Source organism: Bombus affinis, chromosome 15 (genome assembly GCF_024516045.1).
Source record: "Bombus affinis isolate iyBomAffi1 chromosome 15, iyBomAffi1.2, whole genome shotgun sequence".
Lineage (NCBI taxonomy): Eukaryota > Metazoa > Arthropoda > Insecta > Hymenoptera > Apidae > Bombus > Bombus affinis.
Window position 1 is genome coordinate 3,346,409 of NC_066358.1, and position 23,592 is coordinate 3,370,000.

The 23,592-nt window shown below is 36.0% G+C and overlaps 2 protein-coding genes across 5 annotated transcripts in view; one reads left to right on the plus strand and one right to left on the minus strand.

The window, feature by feature from the left end:
- LOC126924929 (uncharacterized) overlaps window positions 1-1,087 on the minus strand; it is a 59,351-nt gene extending 58,264 nt beyond the window's left edge. Inside the window, exon 1 of one of the 2 annotated variants that reach the window (XM_050739946.1) lies at window positions 803-1,087. The gene's annotated coding sequence lies outside the window, so the exon portion shown is untranslated. The remainder of the gene's footprint in view (window positions 1-802) is intronic. The other variant, XM_050739945.1, reaches the window with a different exon arrangement.
- Window positions 1-23,592, plus strand: part of LOC126924924 (tyrosine-protein kinase transmembrane receptor Ror) — a 347,050-nt gene that overhangs the window by 145,686 nt on the left and 177,772 nt on the right. The gene's annotated exons all lie outside the window — the stretch shown is intronic.

Below are 23,592 nucleotides of genomic sequence, written 5' to 3' on the forward strand. Positions count from 1 at the left end.
CTCCCGCTGTCGAATCTCGATCGTTCCGCGTCGTAAATACGAGCCATATGATCGCCGGCCGTCTCTGAATCATCGCCGCAGAAAATATCCACGACCCCGAAGGTACAACCTACTCCACGCTTTCCACCTTCGAAAAGGTACCAGCAGTTCCTCGCTTTAATATCCAATTCCTTTCTAAGAACCTCCTTCCTCACACAAACGCTCTTTTAAATCGCACAATGAAAAAAGAAAGAATAGAAAACCACGAACCTTCGTTCCTCTTTTTTTCTTCTAAAAGACACGACAGTCCCTTTAACCGCGTTTAGAGTTCCAAAGCGCGTGAAAAAAATGCCAAGCTCCTCGGGGTACGCGACAAGACGAGAGCGTCACACGCGACACACATTCACTCGACTCGAAAAAAAAGGAGGCGCTAAAGGAGCAAAAACAGCGAAGAAAGACATGGAAGAGAGGAAAAAGAATTGAAAGAGAGAGGAGAAACAAAGAAGATAAGGATAGAAAAAGAAGGAACGAACGATAGAAGAAGAAAGAGAAGAGGCAAAAAACACGAGAGTGGTCCAGCTCGAAGCAACAATGCCTTTTTCATCCTTCTTTTACTTGCACCTCACTAACGACCGGGAGCACGCTATCCAACCTTCTTGCTCGCCTTTTTGCTTGCTTTTTTATCTCTCGACCCGTCGCTCCATCGTCGAACGCGTCCCTATCCCTTCCCTATTTTCCCCCCACGGCCATCCCTTCCCTTTTCCACCCTTGTTTTTTCTACACCGGTACACAGGAAGGCAGGAAGCTTCTTCACGCGACGTACCTCTCTTTTTGCCCCTCTGTTCCTTACTTCTCTTGTTTCTCTCTCACCGACACACCACCCTTTCTCGACCACCTTCTTCTAACTCGTTGCTTCGTCTTTTTTCCCCTTTTCCGTCTTCGTCGTCTGTTTCTTCTTGCTCTTCCTGTTTCCCTTGCGTTTCCTTCTCGCGGCCACGGCCGTGCGGAATTCGAACCGGGGTTCGATTTGGCGGCACCCGGTTTGAGCCGGTCGGCATAACTGCGTTCGAGTAGACCACTCACTCCCGGACTCGTGGCCTCTTGCCTCTTCTCTCTCGCTCTTTTTATGTTCCTCTCTCTCTTTCTCGCTCGTTCGCTCACTCTCTCCGTTTCGCTCCCAAGCTCGGCTCTACCACCTCTCGAACGTTCTTCTTAGTACTCCCTCTCTTTCGCACCAGTTTAACGGTCTTTCTTTGTCTTGCGCTAATTTATCGCTGTCTTTGTTGGTAGTAATGGGTTTGAGGTGATTTCATTTGGCACGGGCGAGAATAGAAGGTTGCACGGAGGTTGAAGTGGAGTTTTCGTGATTTGGAAATTTTTGTCAGATGCAAAGCGTCAAATAAAACAAAAGTTGTGATATTGGCACTTTAGAAAACGCAATACTCGATAAATGACATAAAAATCAGAATGCTGGAGTTTTTGAAACATATCTCTGTTTGAAAGTCTTCGGGCAAGTGTTGCATTTCATTAAAATTGTATCAACCCTAAACTTGCAGAAACCAAAAAACACATTTCTGTCTCCGTATTAGTTGTTTAATTGTGCTCTATACAATTTTGCTTCTCTTTTGTTAAAAGTATCCTTATAATTAGGTATTTATCGTTTTAACGCTAAGATTATAGATAGCAGTAAGATTAATCCATTTGTACATTCGACAGACTCCAATAAAATGTCATGATAGTACTATAAACTATGAACCTTACAGCTTATACGTATATATTCATATTTTTATTAATACCGTAAAAAAGTAGAGCTTGTATTTTAATTGATAAATGTTGTAACGTGCATTTTAACTTCGATATTACAAATTCATGCTTGTCCATTTTTCTGTATTCACACTTGACACATTGTAAATGTATAACCGTCCATTGTCTAGGTTTATTAACTACAAGCAGCTGAAAGTACGCATTTTATTGCATCTAATATCAGAAATACAACCAATTTTTACGATGGTTATTAATTATTCTCTCTCCGCAAGTAGTTTATTCGAGGTAGCTCGTAACTTTATTACACTGTGAAAGATAGGAAAAATCTCCTTTGATCAATTATCTTCTAAATAATAACATCATCACACCGTGGAACAGATAAAAATCTCTTGCTTCCGGTGGATTAAGAAATCCAACCCTCCACTAAGACACCCACAAAACGCCTCACCTCCAAAAAAATGCAATCACTAAATCACCACAAGAGAACCACAAGAACATCCAACTACCGCGTTCCAAGTCATTCTAAACTCACGAATCTAGGTCTCGGAGATAGTCACGAGGTGTCCTCCCGGTGGCAATCGAATTTAGTCCCATCACTATCATCACCCTGATCTTCTGCTTCGATTCTTAGCCTTGTTCCTCACTTTGGATCACTAATTTTCCCTCCTTTTCCATTTTTAGCCCCTTCTCCGTTCGTTTCGTTTTCTCTTTCGTAAACACGGTTCAACGTTGCTGTATCCCGATTTTCTCCGCCGCCTTTTTTACCCCTCCACGTTCTGTTATTCCTCCCCACCCCATTTGCTGTTTTTCTCTTTCTCTTTCCGGTACCCTTCTCTCCAACACCCAACACACTCGCGCACACACCTTCTATCGTAATGTATGTGTACGCACATACAGGTATTAGTAACGCGTACCACGCTATCTTGCCGATCTAAAATTACCCCAGAAACGAGGAACGGCCGCGAGGCGAGTCTCTCGCTCTCTTCCGCACGCTTCTTACCGCTAACACGCACGCGAGTTCCGCCCTACCAGGTGGAGGATCGCTGGATCACAGTCGTGGATCGGTTACGGGGTCGATGGATCGGTTTTCCTAAGTGGCCTTCCACGAGTCTTCAAGTATACTTAGTGCAAGCGATATAGCAAGATAAAACGTTAACCCTTTGCGCCCTGAACAGCGTTCGAAATTTTATCCTAATTGATTATTCAAATTAACTGCTTCTCATAGATATCTATAATGGAAATATACATATTTTTATATTCCCCTAATAAATATTTATATCGCTATATTTCTGTCAAAATTATGGTATAACACAAAAGAATATGTTTTATAATAATCTGACAGTGTAAATCCTATGCGCTTGTTGGATCGTCACACGAGCTGTTTGGAAAAATACAGGAAAGCGACGATGTTGCTGATCACACGGTGGGTCGGTTTTCTTAACCGGCCTTCCGAGGGTCTTCAGACATACTTACAAATAGTGCAAACGATATAACGCGGTTGTCAGATAAATCGTTAACCCTGTGCGGTCTGAGCAACATGCGAGATCTTATCCCAACTGATTCATGTAGGTACAATAAGTTACTGCTTTCCAAAGGTATTTGCAATTTGTCTGTATTTTCATGTTTTTGTAACTAATAGTCTACATCGATATATTTTTGTTGAATTAAATTATAATCAGATTGCGGATTTTTATGCATTTATGGGAGATTTACAGATGAAAAAAATGCATATCATGTGCAAAAATATATTTAACAAAATATTGAAAGTAGAATATTTATCATAATATCTAGTAAATGAAACAGATAATTTTTTGGATCCCATTTCTTTAATTAGTCTATAAAAATGCTTTAACTTCTGATCGATTTTATGGCTTAACTATGCATTTTGCTTCCACCGTCCGTAACAAGTATTAGATTTGTGAAGGGGAGGTAAAAAAGTTAGCGGAGAAGAGAAAGTAGTTATAATGATGGATAGAATGAATGCATTCAGGCAATTGGATTGGTTAATGCTGTTTGTCGATGTTGTTTATATATTGATTCTTTCGTGAGCTAGGGGAATCTGAAGTAATTGGACATGTTAGAACTAGGTGATGAATGTATTCTTTTTTTGTGGCTGAAATGTGTAGGGTTGAACATGTTGATTTTAGTTCAGATCTAGTTTTAATTTCTTAATGATTTCCTTTTCTTCTTTGAATACGTCGGAGGGGTTAGCGACGTGTAATTGAACTTTCAATTTAAATTTCATTATCTCTGTAAAAATTAATAATTATTTTGTAAGTTACAAGAGTTTAAAGTAAATGAATACGTTGGAATTGAATGGAAAATACGACTTTGTGTGATTTCGTAATCGTGAAAATTTCTCTTTTGTATAGTGTTAAAGGATTGGCAATCTGTGTATGCATTTTTAATTTAAATTTTACTATCGTGAGATATATCAAGAAGAAATAATTTTTTTAATGCAGCTTTCCCTCCCCCTATTTCTTTCATAATATTTCTAACAATATATTATTGTTGCACACGGGAAGCAAAACGGTTGATCAGATTTCGCATTCGAGTGTTCAAGGATCGGCTAATAATCCGTGTAATTCGACGAACAACGATCACCGTGACAATTATACGGTATTGTTTGTAACTAGTGATCAATGTGCCAACGGAGGGTGTTGCGGTTACGGCATTTAAGTTCCGGGTAGAAGATACGCGGAACGGTGAGCGCGCTATGTAAATTCCTGTGCCACATTTCACGCGCCATAAACTTATGAATGACCGGTGTGGACAAGTCCGTTCTGATGCGTTGCTCGTATGCTCCGCCAGGGTTGATCCATAAACATGCGATGCGGAGAATTCCTAATGATTACAATCACGCGGGAATGTTGATCGAGGCTATGAATGAAAATTGGACAGGGGTAACGCGCGTTTCACGCCCAACCATCAAAGAAAATGCGTTAGTAAAATGCAAAAGGAAATGTATAGTATATATCGGGCCTCCAACTTGGCTCAAATTATGTTCTCATTACTGATCAAAATAATTTAAATATGTAAATTTATGTTTTCACCTTGTGTATCGCATAATACATTTTCAATATATTGTTGTGATGCAAAAGAAGAGTAATATGCTAAAGACATAAAATCCTCTGCTTGCGTATCGAATTTTGCTGAAAGATTGTCCGCACGTGATGAACATTAATTATAATCAATTCTCAATTGATGCTGTTAGATTATTAATGACAACTTAAATTAGGATGTAGAATTTTATTTTATTTTGTATTTTATATCTTACACGATATAAATTATCGGTTTTATTTATTATCAGATGGATGAAAAATACAAATTAAGATTAGAAGTAAGTGAATATAATTGTGATCGCCTCTAACCTAACGATACTAATGGAGGATTAAAGATCGTTTGTCTGAGTTTATGATCTAGGTGTTAACGTAGATTCGAGATTATTTTGGCACTTCTTCCTGTTATTTTAAATAACTTTTGAGTTAAATTCGAATCAAAATATATTGCACTCCACTTTTCAGAAAGTAAATGATCTCTCAGAAGAGTAATTTAATATTTGGAAGAATTTTAGTTTTAGTTATATAAGGCAAATAAGAATGGAAAATAATGACGGAGGATGTTGTACTTGAATCCTAGTACCGAAACCTACTAACAAATGCAAGTTACGTGTGACAATATGATATGCAATTTTGTAAGATTAAAAACATTTTCTTGTACATTTTTTTATCAATATTCTCCATTATATCGATACATATAACAATATATAAATATAATCAATATACTTCGTTTATCAGAATCTTCAAACTATGACTTATCCCTGGCATAAAGGAAGACACATTTCATTGAATAAATATAAAATAGAGATTTAGGAAATCTTTCACCGTAAAATACGTATTTATTTCATTTCACAATTAGCATAAATCTTAACAAATCTCGCTTACAAGCCACTATAAGAATCATTCGATCTAAGCGATAATTACCTTAATCGTTCGCCAATTTCCCAATCTTCACCACTTTTAAATCATACAAATTTTCCAAATATGCATCACCAAACTTCAAAACGAAGGCGCCTAGCAAACACTTTCGAACTGACTCAAGCCGTCTGCTTCTAACAACTCCTAATTTCAACGGCGCGAATCAGATCTATTACCGTAAATATACGTACAAGTTTCAAGAATAAATATGTCAAATCTGAACGCAGCTGCTTCGTCCATCATTCACGATCCCTCGCCTGCGGGTTAATCATCCGGTGGTCCAAAAGAAAAGTTTGGACGACGTTCAGGAGAAACGGACAGTCGTGATCCGGACGCGGGTCCACATGTCACTAGGTGGCCTACATTTACAAGTTAAATCCACACCGTGTTCCACTGTTCCAGTCTATTATAAATTGGACTGTCGTCGAGTAAGTGCTGCATAGTAGAACCGTGAAAAGCTTCATTATTCCGGTCTCCGCGCAGTCCGATTCCTCAGGGGCGAAGAGATAGAGGAACAAATAGAGATTCGAATGTGCTATGTGTGGGTGTTGGGGAAAGTGTTTGGAAAGTGAGCGTAGAGGACAAGTCAAAGCGGAAAAGCGAAAGTGAAACGAAGTATTAGGTTTTAAAGTTTCATGATAATTAGGCGAGGTACTCGTGGTTACTCCTCCCATTTTTAGTACGTTGCGCTTTGTTCCAAAGTCTCGCTTCTTCGCTTCAATTGACTTTCTCAGGGAAGACGTACAAATATCAGTCTTCTTTCGTAATTTTCGTAGTATTATTTTTTTCCGAAGAAAAAAATATGTTGAAGTGTATCCTGAGCAAGTGCACTGGAATGTTCACGAAACGTTGGAACAAAACATGGCAAACCAATCAAAACCTGATCAGAATCAGGAAAATCACAAATATGAAACGAAATTGTTGAAGATCTTGGATTTCATGGAGTGAATTGAACTTCTGTGCACGATTTTGAATGTGTGAAATATATGCAATTCTGTTTTTACATAATGCATTCACATCTAAAGAAGCGTGTCAATAAGAATAGTGCAATGAAAAGATAGAAAATTGAATAATTGCATGCCTGTTCTTTAATAACAGAGATGTTTAATACATATTAGAATTCAATACATTAACTAAATCAATTTATCTATTTTTCCAGGAAATATTCCGAAGAATTCTGATGTTTCTTGTCACTTTAATTAAAATTTACTATCAACCGAAGAAACATCAAAATTCTTTAAAATTAAACAAACGAGATTTCCTTGGCAAGAATCGTGTGTATGTTTATTATTAGGTGCATCCGTCTTCGAAGGATCACGCGAATTTAATTCGCGATCTATATAAGCTTTCATTGAATCTATTTAGAAACATTGGGTCTAAATCTAAACCTAAATAACTATTTGTATTTATAGAAATTGTATTCAACGTGTAATTATTTCAGACTTCTAACTTAATGCAAATATTTATTCGTGATTACATTTACATTAATATCTACGATTAAATATATTTGATCATGGCAAAAGATGAAAGCTAAAGGTTAAAAACATCATAACCTACATTTCCTGCCTCTTATATAAGAGTAATTTTAAAATTCAATATGCTGTGAACCAATTCCGCATCAAAATTATCTTTCCCTTTAACTTAGAATTAAATATGTGGTCACACCATCATCCTAGATACTTAAAAAATGTTAATAACGTTAACTATGTAGTCTAATATTTATTAAATCAAATCAACATAACAATTAAAGAAATATCTTTTAAATGTCAAGATGTCGCTTCTAAACAACTTGTCTAGTATCAGACGTACCAGTCAGTCACTAATACGTGACAAATACGTTCTGATTTAGCCGAAGAATTTATATTGACGTTTTATTGTTAGATCGTAATTGTGAATCAAGGACAAGTGGTTGATCGTTCAACACTTATACGTAATTTAATTTGCTGGCGAAACTGTTTTATAACCTTACCTTGTCACCTTGTCCATAGCGCAATAAAAATTCCTGCAAGTATATATCGACTCATAATCACGTCCAATCGCTCGATTAAATGCCGTTGCTCTCCGCGTGCAATTTCCCGGGGATAGCCGCGACAGGTTGGCGCTCGAAGAATGACGACGAAGAAAAATGCAATTTCGCGTGCACGCCGATTCGGGAATTCCAGCATGCGCGGCCGAACAAACAAAAACGAGTTAATTAAAAGCTGGCTGCCGCAGAATAGGTGGAGAAACGAAGCCTGTGGACACACAATGCCGCGTTTCCTGCGTGCCATCCGGCCTACGTATGCATATGCATACGCATTCGCACGGAAGATGCAATTTTTTGCCGCGTGGAATGCATATTCCGTCGATCACAAGCGCAGCAATTTCGGACAAGCGGTCACGATCACCGGCTCCTAGGGAATTTCACGGCCAACGTCCATTCCCCATGGATTCGTCGACGAATGTCGCGTATTCCATGGATTCCGGGCAACTGCAGTGAGGTTATGTTCATAATGGAGTTCGTTGGCTATTGTTCGGATGGGTTTGGGTTAGGTTTCAGACAGAATCCATGCTGGATATCTGAATTGTGAAGGCTTGTTCAGGTTTCAAGCAGGAAGTTTTAACTTTAGTTCGGAAATTTTGGCTGACTGCGATTTTTTTAGGAATTTATGTTTCAGAATTTGCAGTAACGTTATATTCATGATAAAATTTAGTGGTCATTGTTTGGACGAGTTTAATACTGAATGACTGGTATATGTTTAAATAGCTGTCTAAATAAAATTAAATGTTTATTTAGATTTCAGACAGAATTTTGGTTTCAGTTTGGGATTTTTGGAACATTGTGGTTTCTTTTTAAATGTATGTTATGTTTCACAGATTTCGAAACTCGCAGTCGCATTGTTTTTATAATGAAGTTCGTTGATTGTTGTTTGGGTAGATCTGAGGATCAGTTGTGTATATCCAAATGTTTGTTCAGGTTTTAGGCAAAGTGTTTCAACTTTAGTTTGGAATTTTTGGCAGACTGCAAATAGTTTTATATGTGTAATGGAATTCATCGTTTCTTGTTTTACTCGGTCGAGAGCATGTATAATGTATGTCTAAACGTTTCATCGTGTATACATTTGTAATAATTCCGGATCTCTAATAAATCTGTAATAGTTCAATCTAATGGATTTAATAGAATTAAATTCAAGGCTGTTTAGGACATATCGAATTGAAGAGTGTACAGATCTATAATGTAAATATGAGAGGATTTGGAAACATTTAAAGCGAACGAAATTGTAAAATTTTTACAAATAGAATTTTGCAGTAGTTTTTGAAAGACTTTTTCGTTTTTACTGAGCTGGAATATAATTAGTTGGTTAATTCTTATTTTCGTTTTGCACAATACTGGCTTCATGTAAGGACATTAATTTTCAAATGTTGCCTGTGCAAGTTAATATTGTGAAGTTACTTGTACAATTTTGCAAAACATTATATTATATTATAATAAATGTTAAATTATACACCATCATAATAGAGTCAATAAATTATCCTAGAATTGTTTATTCAATTTACGATAATGATTCTTCACAGATTGATTTCTAATATCTCCGAAGAGAATATTAGCTAATTGAGATCCGTGTGATAACAGAGTACTCAGTGTACATTATACTGAAAGTACATCCAATACTGAATATACTGGGTATATTTATGTATAAAATACATATTGTATGAGAGCACCATAATTTAAAGGACTGCATATTAAAGCAAGCTATAATTAAAATTGTTTTCCAACTACTTTAGATGAATTTATAGCGTAATATAAATATATGATTCGTATCTTTGTATGAAAAAATGTATATATGTTTCTCAAAATCGTGATAAAATTTATTCAGTCCTTATAAAAGAAAGGCGTTCGAAATTAATTAAAAAAGGAAAAATCCTTTTGATAAAAATCTACAAAAATTTCCATTACTTTGGTAATTAAAAAAAAAAAAAGGAGAGTGCAACAAATTCTTGATGACACTGTGAGAAATTTTTACCAAAATGACAAGCTGTTTAATATTCTGAAAACATGAAAGCATAGAAAGCTCTATCTCAATAAATCGTCATATATTCTACCAAAAAAATGTTTCCACCGTGTATAATTCGTGATGTAAAACCAATGTCATAAAAAATTCATCAGAGAACTAATTTTTCATCTGCGATAAAGTATTGCAAAAGGCTCGTGGCATATTCTTGGTAATGCAGACTGATTGTAATAATCGCGAGCAAATTAAATTGCGATTCACGTCGCGAGCACAAAACTCGTTAAGGACCCATGAAAATTGTATGGAAAATAAATTGCATGGCCCGGGAGCGCGGAATTACCTGGCACATGCAGCCCGGATTCATAGGAGTTAATGAAACTTTCAGCTAATGCACACAACGAACAATAAATTAGAGGAGGCAAAAGGAATGCAGAGAGCGTAACGCGATTTGAGGAAACAGCATGATTTTTCCTCACGCTTCTAGCCGTGGATTTTGTTACATTTACTGAACTCTGCTACTATTTTATTTTAATAAAGAAATTGTACTCGAAATTATGTAAAATACCTGATGAGTTAAAAATATAATTTTCAATAAATTTATACATATATGACTTTATCGGATATTATTAAAAACTCTATTTAAAAGCTTTGTCCGAATGAATTTAGATTTTAATATATATAAATATAATATTATAATATATGTTTAAGATAAATTATAAATTCTGATAAAGAACATAATTTTTCTGAACTAATGACTGATCATGTTACCCTCGAAGAGTCGGTCGTACGAATTATAAAATTGTCGCGAAGAAAACTGAAAGATAGTACGTATTTTAATCGCGAGGATTAAAACAGAGGTAGCGCTCGAGTTTTACATGGTCGCAGTCGACGTAAAAACTCGCGTTTCGTGACCCGTCAGATCGCACGTCTCGATTAAAGGAATTGAAGCAAGGAACTCCTTTGATCTGGAATCCGAGGCTCGACAGGCCGAAAAGCTTGGAACGATGGAGAAGATTGCGTTTTACAAATGCTCTATCAATCTTACAGCAACTGTTAATTTTCCAAGATGGAAGTACGACACTTGATTGACTACTAACGTGATTTCGTTAAAATTTCTTTCTTAAAAATGAGATTTTAATGTTACAACATTTCATTCGAATGAGAAAGAGAAAAAATCGGACAATATTTTAAGCTATTATGTACTTTACTCAAATTTATTCTATGGGCATAAAATAATAAAAAAATAGATAAATTGCGCTAAGATAATCCGCAGTTTTCCTAAATAGAATAAAGAGATTCGCGAATTCTCGAAGAACCGCGCATTAACTGAATTTATTGATCAATAAAGTAGCCAGTTAACGTCATCCATAAATTTAGTAATTCATTTCCACTGGCCGAAACCCCTTTTAATTTATGTCTATTGTTTATTCATTATACCGTTTAATCTTTGATAAATTCATATACCCTTTTGAAATCGTTATTCAAAGCGATATTGGATTTTTAAAAGATGTGCAAATATAAGGTAGAATTATTAAATGTACAGAAGCAATTAATTATTTAAGTTTACGAAATCTGGAACATTATTTAAATGTAAATTAAGGACACGCGGTGGTCTTATTGTAGCGAAACGTATTATCTATGTACAATCTTTTAAATTTATTTCTTCGCTTTAACCAAGCAGTTCTTATCTCAAATAGAAAATCTCCAATATTAATAGAATGAATAAATAATAAGTTGAGAAAAAAGATTCTGACTGCATTCAAAATTTGAAAAGTTTTATTATATCAACATAATACAATTTTAAAATATTTAAAAACTTCAAATGTTAAAAATTCATATATACGCATTACCAAAGTTTGAAATATTCTAATAAATGTCCGAAGATCTCCTTTAAAAAATTAAACATCGTCCCGTTGCTATTTAGAAACCTAAAATCTTCAATAAATATGTATGTATATACCTGTAGCGGTAGATCTTAAAATACCATAATTTACATACATACAGCATCACCCATAAATATGTATTGGGACACTTGCAATTAAATGCCTTTCATTGGTTTCATATTTTAGTCATTTTATTAAAAATCTATTATTTCATTCGTATCATATATACCTTACAATACAAAATATTAAGTGAAGCAAAATTTGTTAAAGTTTCGCAACCAATGTAGCCAAGTGTATTAATGGATCTCAGAAGCAGGAACAAACGAATTGATAAATTATTTATGACAGAAATAAAGTAGTATTTCTTACGAGTAGATATTGCATCTACCACTTAATAAACATTAATAAATAATTACTACTACTACTACTACTGCTAATATTACTATAAAGAATAGCTGCCACTTCTTTAAACCTATTCTCTTTGTTTGAAACTTAACTGTTCATTTATTCCCAGATATTTTCAGAAACAACAGGAACAATAAAAATGATGACACGAAAGAAGCAAAAACAAACGAATTGATAAATTATTTATGACAGAAATAAAGTAGTATTTCTTACGAGTAGATATTGCATGTACCATTTATTAATAGACATTAATAAATAATTACTGCTACTACCACTGCTAATACTACTATAAAGAATAGCTGCCACTTCTTTAAACCTATTCTCTTTGTTTGAAACTTAACTGTTCATTTATTCCCAGATATTTTCAGAAATAACAGGAACAATAAAAATGACGACACGAAAGAAGCAGCAGAATGGATAGAAAAACGAAGGGAAACTAAACGTTACCACGACAGGGACGATAAATCACCGGTGTAATATCTAGTCACGGCAGGTCAGGTCCCAAGTCTCGACGGGTAGACGCAGCGAAGTCTTATTCAATTCGCATGCTCCAAGAACGCTGCGATTACATCGCGTGACTCGATGCACCGGTTCGGATTACACGTGCCTCGGGATCTTGGTGATCCTAAATCCTGTCGGCCCTTGTCACCCAGCTCCAGGAACTCCGAAAACGACGTGGGCGACCGACTACGTCGTGCCTCGCTCGACCAAACACCTACAGACAGTTTGTGTCTGGCCAGAGTCTTCTGTCTTTTTCGTGATTCCTAGCAATTTTCTCCTCTCTTCTTCACTTCTCCTCGATTTTTGCAATATTTTACGGTTCTCTGTGATTTTCTAAAATTTATTTCCATCTTTTTAGCATTTTATATGATCCCAAACAATTTTGCAACATTTACAATGTTTTACTGTTCTTTACTGTTTCCTGTTATTTTTTTTTTTTCTTTGTTATTTTCTCTAACTCTCCGCAACGCTTTATAATTTTATTACACACATTAATATCTATGGTATGCAAGAATATTCTCGTCACACAAAAAAGGAATCTAAACGGCCGATTAATTTTCGTAGTGATATTAAGCTACACCAAGCTACATCTTCTTCCATAAATCTGTACCACGACGAATTAACCTTCTTCGTCAACCTATTTCTCAAATAATTTATATTTCTTTCCGCTTTCTGAGATGTTGATCGTTTTTGTCGTAACTGGAAGCGGGCAAGCATTTTCCTTCGTCACGTTTCATAAGCGAACCTTTTATTCGGCCGCTCGACTCGTTTGTATTACAAATTGCTCTAAGAAGATTTCCGAGTCCCGCGTCCTTGGTACCTCGCCTAGATCCTGATTTATACTTCTCGATCTGCGCGTCAGCAACCGTGGCTCGTTCACGGCGCTCTTCAAGGACAGAAATTCTCGAGTATATGTCTCCACTCTAGTGAAACAGAGCTCATAATGCGAGGAGAATTTTTCCCGTAAATCCGTACGAAACGTTCCCTAATTGCGATTATTGCAACATTTCGAGTACAGTTGAGGAAGTAACATTAAATTCCAGATTTAAATTAACTTGATTTTAAAACAAACAATCCCGTAATGTTTTTTAATTCGATGCACGAGAATGTTATAGATTTTTTAAATAATGTGTATAGCAGTATAATAATGTGTAGGTAGAATTAAACAATGTGTCAAATATGCTGAATTAATTTAATAATTTTAACAAACCAGATAGTTTCGAAATTGGACTTAAGTCGACACCTCGAACTTTCACAAAGCACGCACCTTGTGAATCAATGAATTTCAGTACAAAGTATTCGGAAATACGGTTCTATCGCCAATTTTACAGTTTATGTCATCGATCCAAACCTGAAGGTTACACAAGACGGCCACGTTAACGGCCAACGCCAACCCTCCTGTCTTTGCTTTTTCACAAAAGAAACCAACTCTGATGATCTTTTTCCCCTAACTTCTACGTACGATTACGTTCGTACAGTAATTGCTGGAGAAATAGGAAAGCGCAAGTGGCCAAGGGTTCGCGAAAATTAACTCACACACCCTCTGTCGAATTGACCTCGCTGCTACCGGGGGTGGCAGATGGCTCGGAAAATCTAGGATTACGAAACTAACGGAAATATCGAATTACTGGCACCGTGCAAACGGTCGCGAACGAAGAAACGACCGTCCGTGCAATTGCGGCAATCGAACGGCGTATAACCGTGTCTCCTCCGCCTCCCTTGGGGGTGGTTTATAGGGGTGACGCGTGTTCCCGCTGAATGGAACTATTCCCACTCCACGGGCAAACTCTTTTCCAATTGTCTTCGTAAGAAGGACCTCTGATTGGATCGGATAAATTGAGATCTTTTAATTGGAATAGGGTGGAAGACGATTCTCGGCCGATGATTATGGAAAAATTTCAACGGAATAGGTTTTACGCTTTGGGTATCGGCTATAGATTTTATGGTGTTTCCATAGTTCGTACTTTCCGAAGAGGTTTCTTTTCTTCGGAGCAAACCTGAAAAGTGACATTTTCATAGAAAAATCACGAAATATGTCATCGTGAAATTTTTAAATCTAAAGAACCTAACACTTCGCTTCATTACCAATTAACCATTATTAATTTCAACCACCATTCAAATCATTTAGATTATCGCATTGTCAAGTATGATTCTTGTAAATTTCCTGATAGAATAAAAATGTAAAATTCGGCCAAATTAATCATCGTGATATTGGCAGCGACTAGACTCGATCGTATTTGAAGTATTGGAAGGGGGCGGGTAGGGATACGCATGGTGCTTCATTAACCGCGTCGGGCCTTATGGAGTATCGGAGGTCGGCGAATTTCGCGTCCCATGAAATCCCGCGGGTGCCACGAATCGGCGATCAAGCGACAAATTAACTCTGGATCGCGTCGTAGATCGCCGCGGGTGGCCCCACGACGCAATGCGACGCGTTAAACGTTCGCGGAACGCTGACGACGGCGCGTTATCTGTGTTGCTTTTTCGCAACCGGATGACATCCGCCGTAAACAGCTCGATCGGCCGTGTTGCTTCCGGGAACAGGATCCTCCATGCAGTTCCCGGAGGAACGTCGATACTTTCTTGTATTCCACACGGTGATTAGACTAAGTTTAATAACTATACAGGATGTTTAGGATGAAAGAGATCACTTGAGTATTTATTGAAAAACATATATATTTAATAAAAAATTAGCATACAATATGAATAGCCATTTTAATTTTTCTAAATTAAATTTAAATTATTATTAAATTTTTAATACTTTTATCATCTCTGCGAAATACATAGTTGTAATTTATTATATTGCGAATTATTTGTATACAATTTCACTATTTCGTTCATCTATTAATAATTATTTTTTTATTATTTAAGCCTTGTTAAACATGTTATTTCAAACAAAAAGTTATTTTGATCTTTCACACTACCAAAGAGTTCAGATTATTTTACTGAAGAAGAAGGAGAGGGAGAAGCATCTCTCTGTTTATTTTTCTTCTCGCGATAAAATTGTATTTTTTACTCACGCTTTCGAAATTAGAATAATTTAAACGGATCATGTTTAATCACGTTGAATAACATCAACATCTTATGATCAAAGAATTTTTCAACCTCCTTTGATTCAGAGGAACTTCAATTACAACTCAAATAAATTCAAACTCTAGATGCGCTTAAGTCAAACATTCTAAGAAATCCTACAAGATGTTCGCCTTAAGTTTTGATATTAGCACAGAAACTTCTAGATCGAAGTACTACGAATTTCTACGATATGCATCTGATCTTTAATAATTCGTATATAATTTATGAATATACACAAAACCGAAATTTTTAATAATTCTCAAGCACCTCGTGTTCTCTTAAATTTCGTCTAATTCCAATTCCGAAAAGGAACAGTACCAAATTATATTCTATAGAAGAACTTCTCAAAAATTTACTTTTTATTTTATTCGAAATTCTTCAGCCAATTTACATTACGCAGTTCTATTCTTCAACATCGTGGACATAAAAGCCAATGCTAGGGATTTAAATCTAATTAATCAAATAGAAATTAATGGAAATTTATTTCATTCCCTAAATATTACAGCAAACACCATACTTTGAATATTTGGTGACTTTAAATTTCCTATAAATCGATCAAAATCCGCAATCTACTTATTACCTTTCCAATTCTTAAACATCAGCAACTCTCCATAGCATCATTTTCCTAAAACTCTTCGATGCCGTGGTATCTTTTAAAAAATTTCTCAAAAGTCCTGCAGGATAATCCGAAAGCAGTTGAATCCAATAACCGTGCCGGAAATTTGTACCAATTCGAAGGCTGATCGGCAAGGAAATAACGTACACCTTTCCGCTCGAAATCTCGTTCGAATTTCCATGGACGTCGCGACGAATCGACGCGACATACGAAGCTGCTTTGCTCTCTGGTTTCTCGCTCGTTTTCCAGCTTTGGTCTCCCGAGGAAAAGGACGTGGATCAACAGCGCTGAAAACGTGGAAGCTAGGAAACTTGGATCCGATCAAGAACAATAGCAGACACCGGCAATGACGGTTTATCGGCATTCTTCGTGACGTTTTCTACGCTCGTGTACTTCGTTCCTTTTATCGTATTGACTTTATCTTTCGAGAATAGAGATCCGAGCACACGGAACTCTGCAGGGAGATTTACGAAGATCGTTTTTTAACCGTAGTCCACGGTTCTCCCTCCCTCGAGGATGTATTTTGTTCGAGAAGGAACTTTTACCTTACATTCGAAGAGAATAAGTGGAGGTTTTTGAGTTTCCCGTCTCTTTTTTTTGGTTTTACGTTTTCCGAGCGGCGAGTGAACTGGGAATTTGAAGAATGAATTTTTCTAAAATTGGTATTTTTGATTGATATTAAAGTTAGTTTTAAGTATAATTTGTTTGGAGCTTATGGCTGGTGATGCTGATGCGTGAGCACAAGCTGATTTCTGTATTTGAGCACTGACCTGTTAATTGTTTTAGGTGTAAGTTATAATAAATTCACATTGTTAACAATCTTTTGTTCGTGAAATTTAACTTATCTTAAACACCCGAAAACACTTAACATGGTTCACCGACGGCTACTGTCGCAGTCAGCGCGTTATCTGAACTTTAGTCTTTATTTTATACGATCCAACGTTGATTTTCGGCCTACAGTTAATTATTTATACCTACGTTGATCTGGAAAGAGGGTAAGTGTAAGCGAGTAGAAGCTTCTGCGTTTAACCTGTTGCGCCGAGGGCGGATTTATCGACCTGTGTCGATGAATATTTCACAGGAATCGTCAAGTCTCCCGACAGCGTGATAATAAACTGTGATTTTCATGGCTGGAAAAAATGGAACATCGATGAACGAAGTTTACTCAAACCCAGGATTATTGAAATCGTTTAAATTCTTCCCTCCCTTCTCTTCTTTCCTTCGCTATTTATCTCCTTTTATGGATTAGATTACACGATCGAATATTTCGTTTGTTCGAAGAAGCGTATTAAAATAAGATTACGTTGAACGAATGTACCTTTGAAGTAGTTTTTAGTAATAATATCAGAGTGATAAATGAAAAATTCGTAATTTTTTATAGAAATTCCAACTTCTTTAGTCGTCATGATTATTACAGTGTTAACGAAATTTCAAAATGTTTCGTATAATATATTCATAAAGGAAGTCCGTGATAAGTCTCCGAATACTTTCGTGGGCCACTTTTCACTCTCTTCATTACTCACTCTTCATTCTCATCACTCTCTTCATTCATTCTGAAATATATATCTCGAAATCTACAGAAATCTTGATCGCTCGCCAAACGCGACAAAGACATTACACTTCCTACCTGCCGTTATTTCATCCTCCCTTTGTTCGTACCAAGTTTCCAAGTAAGCTTTCCAATCGAACAGCCTGTAAATCGTTGTTCGCCGAAAGAATCGTTCCGTTATCATCCATATTCAGCTGACACCATCGTTCGGAGGAAACGCTCCATGTTCCAGGGACGGCAGGCTGCAATAACGATAAAACTGTCCCAACCATTCTGTGGCCGCAAACCGCAAATGTAGACGGCCAACCAACCCCGCGATGGCGGGGATAGTTTCCCATGGAAACAGCTTCAGACAACAATTCCGTAGGACATCGATGTTTACTGCGCGTCGAGTTAACGCAAAGACAACCCCTGTGCTGCTTTGGACTCGACCGGAAGAGAGAACAGGATCCGAGCGCATCGATCTCGCGAGGGGGCGGACAGGATCCCGAAAGGGTTTCGTGCTGCTACAGCCCGACCGGGGATTACATTCCATTGGCCAGCCGATTGTTTGGCCTTAGTAAAGTCGTGTGTAACGTTCTTTGCCACTTCCGTTCTTTCCTACTTCCGTTCTTTGTGCTTATTTAGCTTGCAGCTGGATGCCTTGTTTGACAAACGAATTAATATTGTAGCTTTAGGTAATTTTGAAGATTTTTCTTTCGAAGTAAAATTTCTCTGTACCAACACAGTACAGTCATTAATTAACAATCATGTTAATTTACACAAAGATGAAAAGTTAAATAGTTATAATTGCGTGAATAGTTAGGTAAGATCAGTGTGTAAATATATATATCGAGAATTAAGGCTAAGTGGTTGAGAGTTGCTTTTAATAGCTAAAAATAAACTATTATTATCATTACATAAAGATATAGACAAACATAGGTATTATAAATAACAGATTTAAACATGTTTCAGGAGTTTAAATACATTTGTGCATGGATTTTTAGTCCGAATCATTTCTGTAGGACATTTTAGGAGTAAAGAGTGTTAAGAGAGAATTAATAAATTTGGGAGATGTATTAGGTCGTCCGAGAAGTTTCTTTCGTTTTATAAGGAAATAATGGATGCACAACATTTTCCGTTTTATATTATTTTATCGAATTACGTATGATTTTGTTCTATTAAAGATCACGTTCGACAGATTAGGTTTCATGTTAGTATAAAGATGTATCGTTGTAAAAGACGGGTCTGTAAGAGGAAAACACTTTTCCGACAACTTAATAATAGACGAGTAGGTTAATGAATGATGGTATTGGTGATTATATTCTATTGACTTATATTACTAAACTTTGAAACGGATCTGAAGATATACATATAGAAGTAAATAATATTTACGAGAAGTATACAGTTCGCAAAAATTCTGGAGATAAACGATTGAATATTTTCATGGGTCACTGTGCTTTCACCTTTTCACTGGAAGTCAATATTAATACATAATTACTTTACGTATAACGAAATTTGAGACGTGAGGTTTATTCGAATTGAAACGAGTACGTGATTAATAATTTCGAAATAATCACCAGCATCTTCCACGCGTTGTTTCACAACGTTGAAATTTAACAGTCGTTCAAAATACCGAAGGGATAATATTTTATGTTGTTTGAAATATTATTAGATAGGTCTAAGTAGACTAAAAATAGTAATGCGAATAATTTATATATAGCGACAAAAGTCGTGTGATCTTGGAATTCATACGAACTTCAGTTATACCAAGCAAAGATTTTTAACAAGAATGGACATCTGGTAGATCGAGTGTCCGCCCAGTTACGTCGAGTTGCTCATCTTTTTGTCCTCAGACCCTCTTCTTCCTCTTCGTTTCCTGCCGGACCTCTCGATCGTTATCTAAACGATCTTCTGGTGCGCTGGACCGACGTCTCAGGGTAAGATAACGCATTGCCAGGATCCCTCGTCCTTGGGACCACATTGAACGACCGTCTGAACCCTGTTTCTCTTATCATAGACCCTTTTTCTTCTTGTCAAGCCAGCGAATTGTTACGTTAGCCATCGTTACGTTATTAGGCGGAAGGTACGATAGGGTCGTTTACTAAGTTTCCCTTTGGAGACTGGTACCACAGTCTCTGTCTTCTGACTGAATTTTCAACGTTCGATACTTGTAGCTTGATGAATTAATTAATTAATTAAGAAGGTCCTTGTTACATTGCACGGTGATGTTGAAGAAAATTAGGTAGAAAGGAAAATGGAGGTACACGCGAGGGAATATATATCTGTCTAGATTCTGGAAGCTTGAAACATAAGCACATCATAAAGTGTGGTATGTAGTTTCGAGGTTCTCTTCGAGCATTAGATAAATTAAACATTCCAAATTCGGTTATTGATATTGCGTGTTGTATTTTGGCAATTACAGATATTTCATCAAATGATCATTATTAAATTTGAATTAATTGGATATTGAATATCAAGTATATCAAATTGATGTATATGAATGATTACTGCTGCAACGAAAGCAAATAGAAATGTATAATTACGCCCCTACATTAATGAACATTTTTTCGCATTAATTGATTTATAATGAAATTGATCAAATAATATTACTACTTTCATTTCCCTTACTTAACATTTTTTTCTTATTTCTTTAAAAATTAGAAAAGATGAACTTTCAATGGCACGTTTTTTCTATAAAATTTAATATTTTCTTAATAGATCAAATAAACGTTTTCTCTTTTTGCACTTGCACAACACATTTATAAGGAAATTGCTCAAATAAACGTCTTGCATACATCTCATGTCTCATATACATCCCAATTACAATTAATAATAACATATTATGTTACAATTATTTTATTTTATTATATTATATCTATTATATAAAATTGTCATATGATATCGCAATACGTTATACATTAATACTTATAATTAATTTAACTATCTTTTTCATTTATCCTTACGTTCGTAAAAGAGTGATCCATTTTAAAAAAGGCTTTAAACTATATACAAACTTCTTTCGAACATTTCCTGCAAATTGGGAGAATTCTATAAAAAGAAACAAAAGCAAAAGATTCGATGCTATCACCTCGACTGAACATTTTCAATTTCTCGAATAATCCCACGCTCACCACCCGATAACAAAAGACAGAATATTTCTCATGCTCGTGAAGTTGCAGCAAATTTTCCGGAAGTCCCTAAACAAAGAGAAGACTCGACGTAAAGAAAGAGAAGAACATCGATACGGATAGAAATCGAAGGCAATCGATGGAACATCCTTTGCATTTCGCGAGCTGCATACCGTGGAATGTTATTTCGCGGCGAACGCTCGGTGTAATGGGATTCTCCGAGGACTATCTAATTTCTTTCGTCCATTTCTCTCGAAACGGAATTCCTGGCCGTATGTTCTTTAAGTAATGGCCCGGCAACGCGAAGTGAATTTACATTTCGATGGGATCGACTTCATTCTCGGTCCTCCCACGTTCTCGCTCTGTTTTCTTTTCTCGTATTCGTCCGTTCATCTTTTTCGATAGAAAGATTCTTAAGTCGGCTCCCTTCTTTTTGGAGCACAGATGTCGCAGGAAATCTCCTGCCGATTCTGTGGAAATGGACAAACCGAGGGCAAATAGAATGAATCGAGTGTTGATAAGTTTTGTTAAAGACGATTTTGTGGGATTTTGATTAGGTTTCCATTTGTTGTTACATGTTCTGCATACTTTGCTCGAGAACAGTAACTGATGCTAATAAACGTCTTATAATAATGAACGTAAGAAACCATCTTATATTTAATACCTAGTATTGCCATTTTGAAATTCAAGCTTTGTAAAAGGCAAAAATCGATAGACTAAATATATCTGTAATATCTGTGGGAAAATAATTAAGATAATTTTTTTTTGTTACAGGTGAGTGGTATAAACATATGATTATCTTCTCCAAATTATCGTCTACGACAATTTTAATGTAAGTAAGTAACTATAAAATTAGTAACATATATTGTAAATATTCTGTATTTTTTATATAGTACGTTCACTTAATTTATAATACTAGTCAATTAGATCTAGATATAATGAATATCGTATGGTTTAACAATACTTTCAGTTACAAAAAATTATAAAAATATATAATCAGAAAAAAAATTTATTGGAAAGCTTTAATGGAAAATAAATGTACACATATCCTCGCATATGTATGCAGTATGCATATCCTCGCATGTGTTACTATAGCAATGACCTCCACAGAGTTAAATTATTTCCAACTTGACCCGATATACCACCAAACACCCTCAAACCATGACCAATCCACTTACTTCCACAACTAAAACCTACTCAATATATTGTACCTCCACTCTTTCATCAAATTTTAACTTCTCCATACCACAAAAGAGAAACCATCGTTGGAAAATCTTTTCCAGCAGTTACTCGTCGCTAATTGCTGAAATTGAAGGGAAAGAATGTCCGATCGTAGAACTATTCGTTTGGATACTCGAGTACTAGGAGGAAGCAGCTGGTGCTGGTGAGAAAAGGGACAAAGAAAAGGGAAGTTTTAACGAGCCTCCGGTATTTGCATACGTCTCATTAGCGATTTTTAATTGCGAGTAGGCGGCCATTTGTTCCTTGGCTGTTTCCCTCCGCTTCTTCTTCGACTAGCAAGTAGAATAAAGATATCGTACACACCGATTGAAACAATTAACTCATCACTTTTGTGATCACGTCGTGTCATTTGCGCGAAAAACAGCAAAGAGAAGGAGTTCGTTGTCGTGCACGAGAGTTGTCTGTTATCATTGCTGTGATAAACCGTTGCCTCCGGTTATCAGTCGCTAATTGCGCGAAATGATACGTTCGCAAATTATTTCCGTAGCCCTACAGCGCACACGTGAACAGCCTAGTTGGTGCGACCTTAAATGTTAATTATAATGAAATATATAAATATAAATATAATATTATATTATATTTGTATAAATATGTAAGTAAAAGGTTTGAATTAAATGAGTTTAGAATAATCTTTCTTTAAATCGATATTGTACCAGAATAGAGCATCATTCAACAATAAATATAATCGGTTATGATAAATAAATATTTAAATTAAATAAACGTTTTTAAAAGATTCTTTGGTCATAACGGGGTTCTTTGGTTACTAGGGTAATAAATAAAACATGGATTTCACTCTTGTGACAGATACTGAGTTTACTAAAAATAAAATCCAATCTTGTATTTAATAAAATATTTGAACATATCGAATCGTCATTAACGCGTTAACGTAAATCTTTTCGTTTACTTAAGCTGGAGACCTATAATTATCGAGGGCAATATGTACCATCACGAATAATTGGATAGAACAGCGACAGTTTTTGCTCGTAAACACAGTCCACGTGCGCCTGGCAATTAAAATACTAATTACGAGTAACGTTGACACGACGCGGACGTTCGTTTAATTTCTTTCGATTTAATTACCGGTTTCACACTCGCATTTGATGCCACGTGGGTCGTTGCACACCCGCGTCTGTAAACATTTCGCGGTTCCGGATTCCCGACCTGTGTCTAATCATTCAGAACGTTTCAACTCCGAACGTATTTTAGACCTCAGTTTGACGATTATTAATTGAAATTTGATCACGTTAAAATCGCGTTATTTATTACCTTTGGTTTTATGTTTGTGGGAAAAATTTAAACTTTACTGCAAACAATTCATTGGAAAAATAAAAGTTGAACATTAGTTTTACATGCTAAATCCAATTTAAGAAGATTACAAAAAATCGATTACCCTTTGGTTTCTAAAAAGTGCTTAATAAAAGAGAAGCTACTTATTATATATTTTCTTAATAAGATTGCTATGTATATGGCTTCCAATGATATTGATTTTATTTATCAAATAT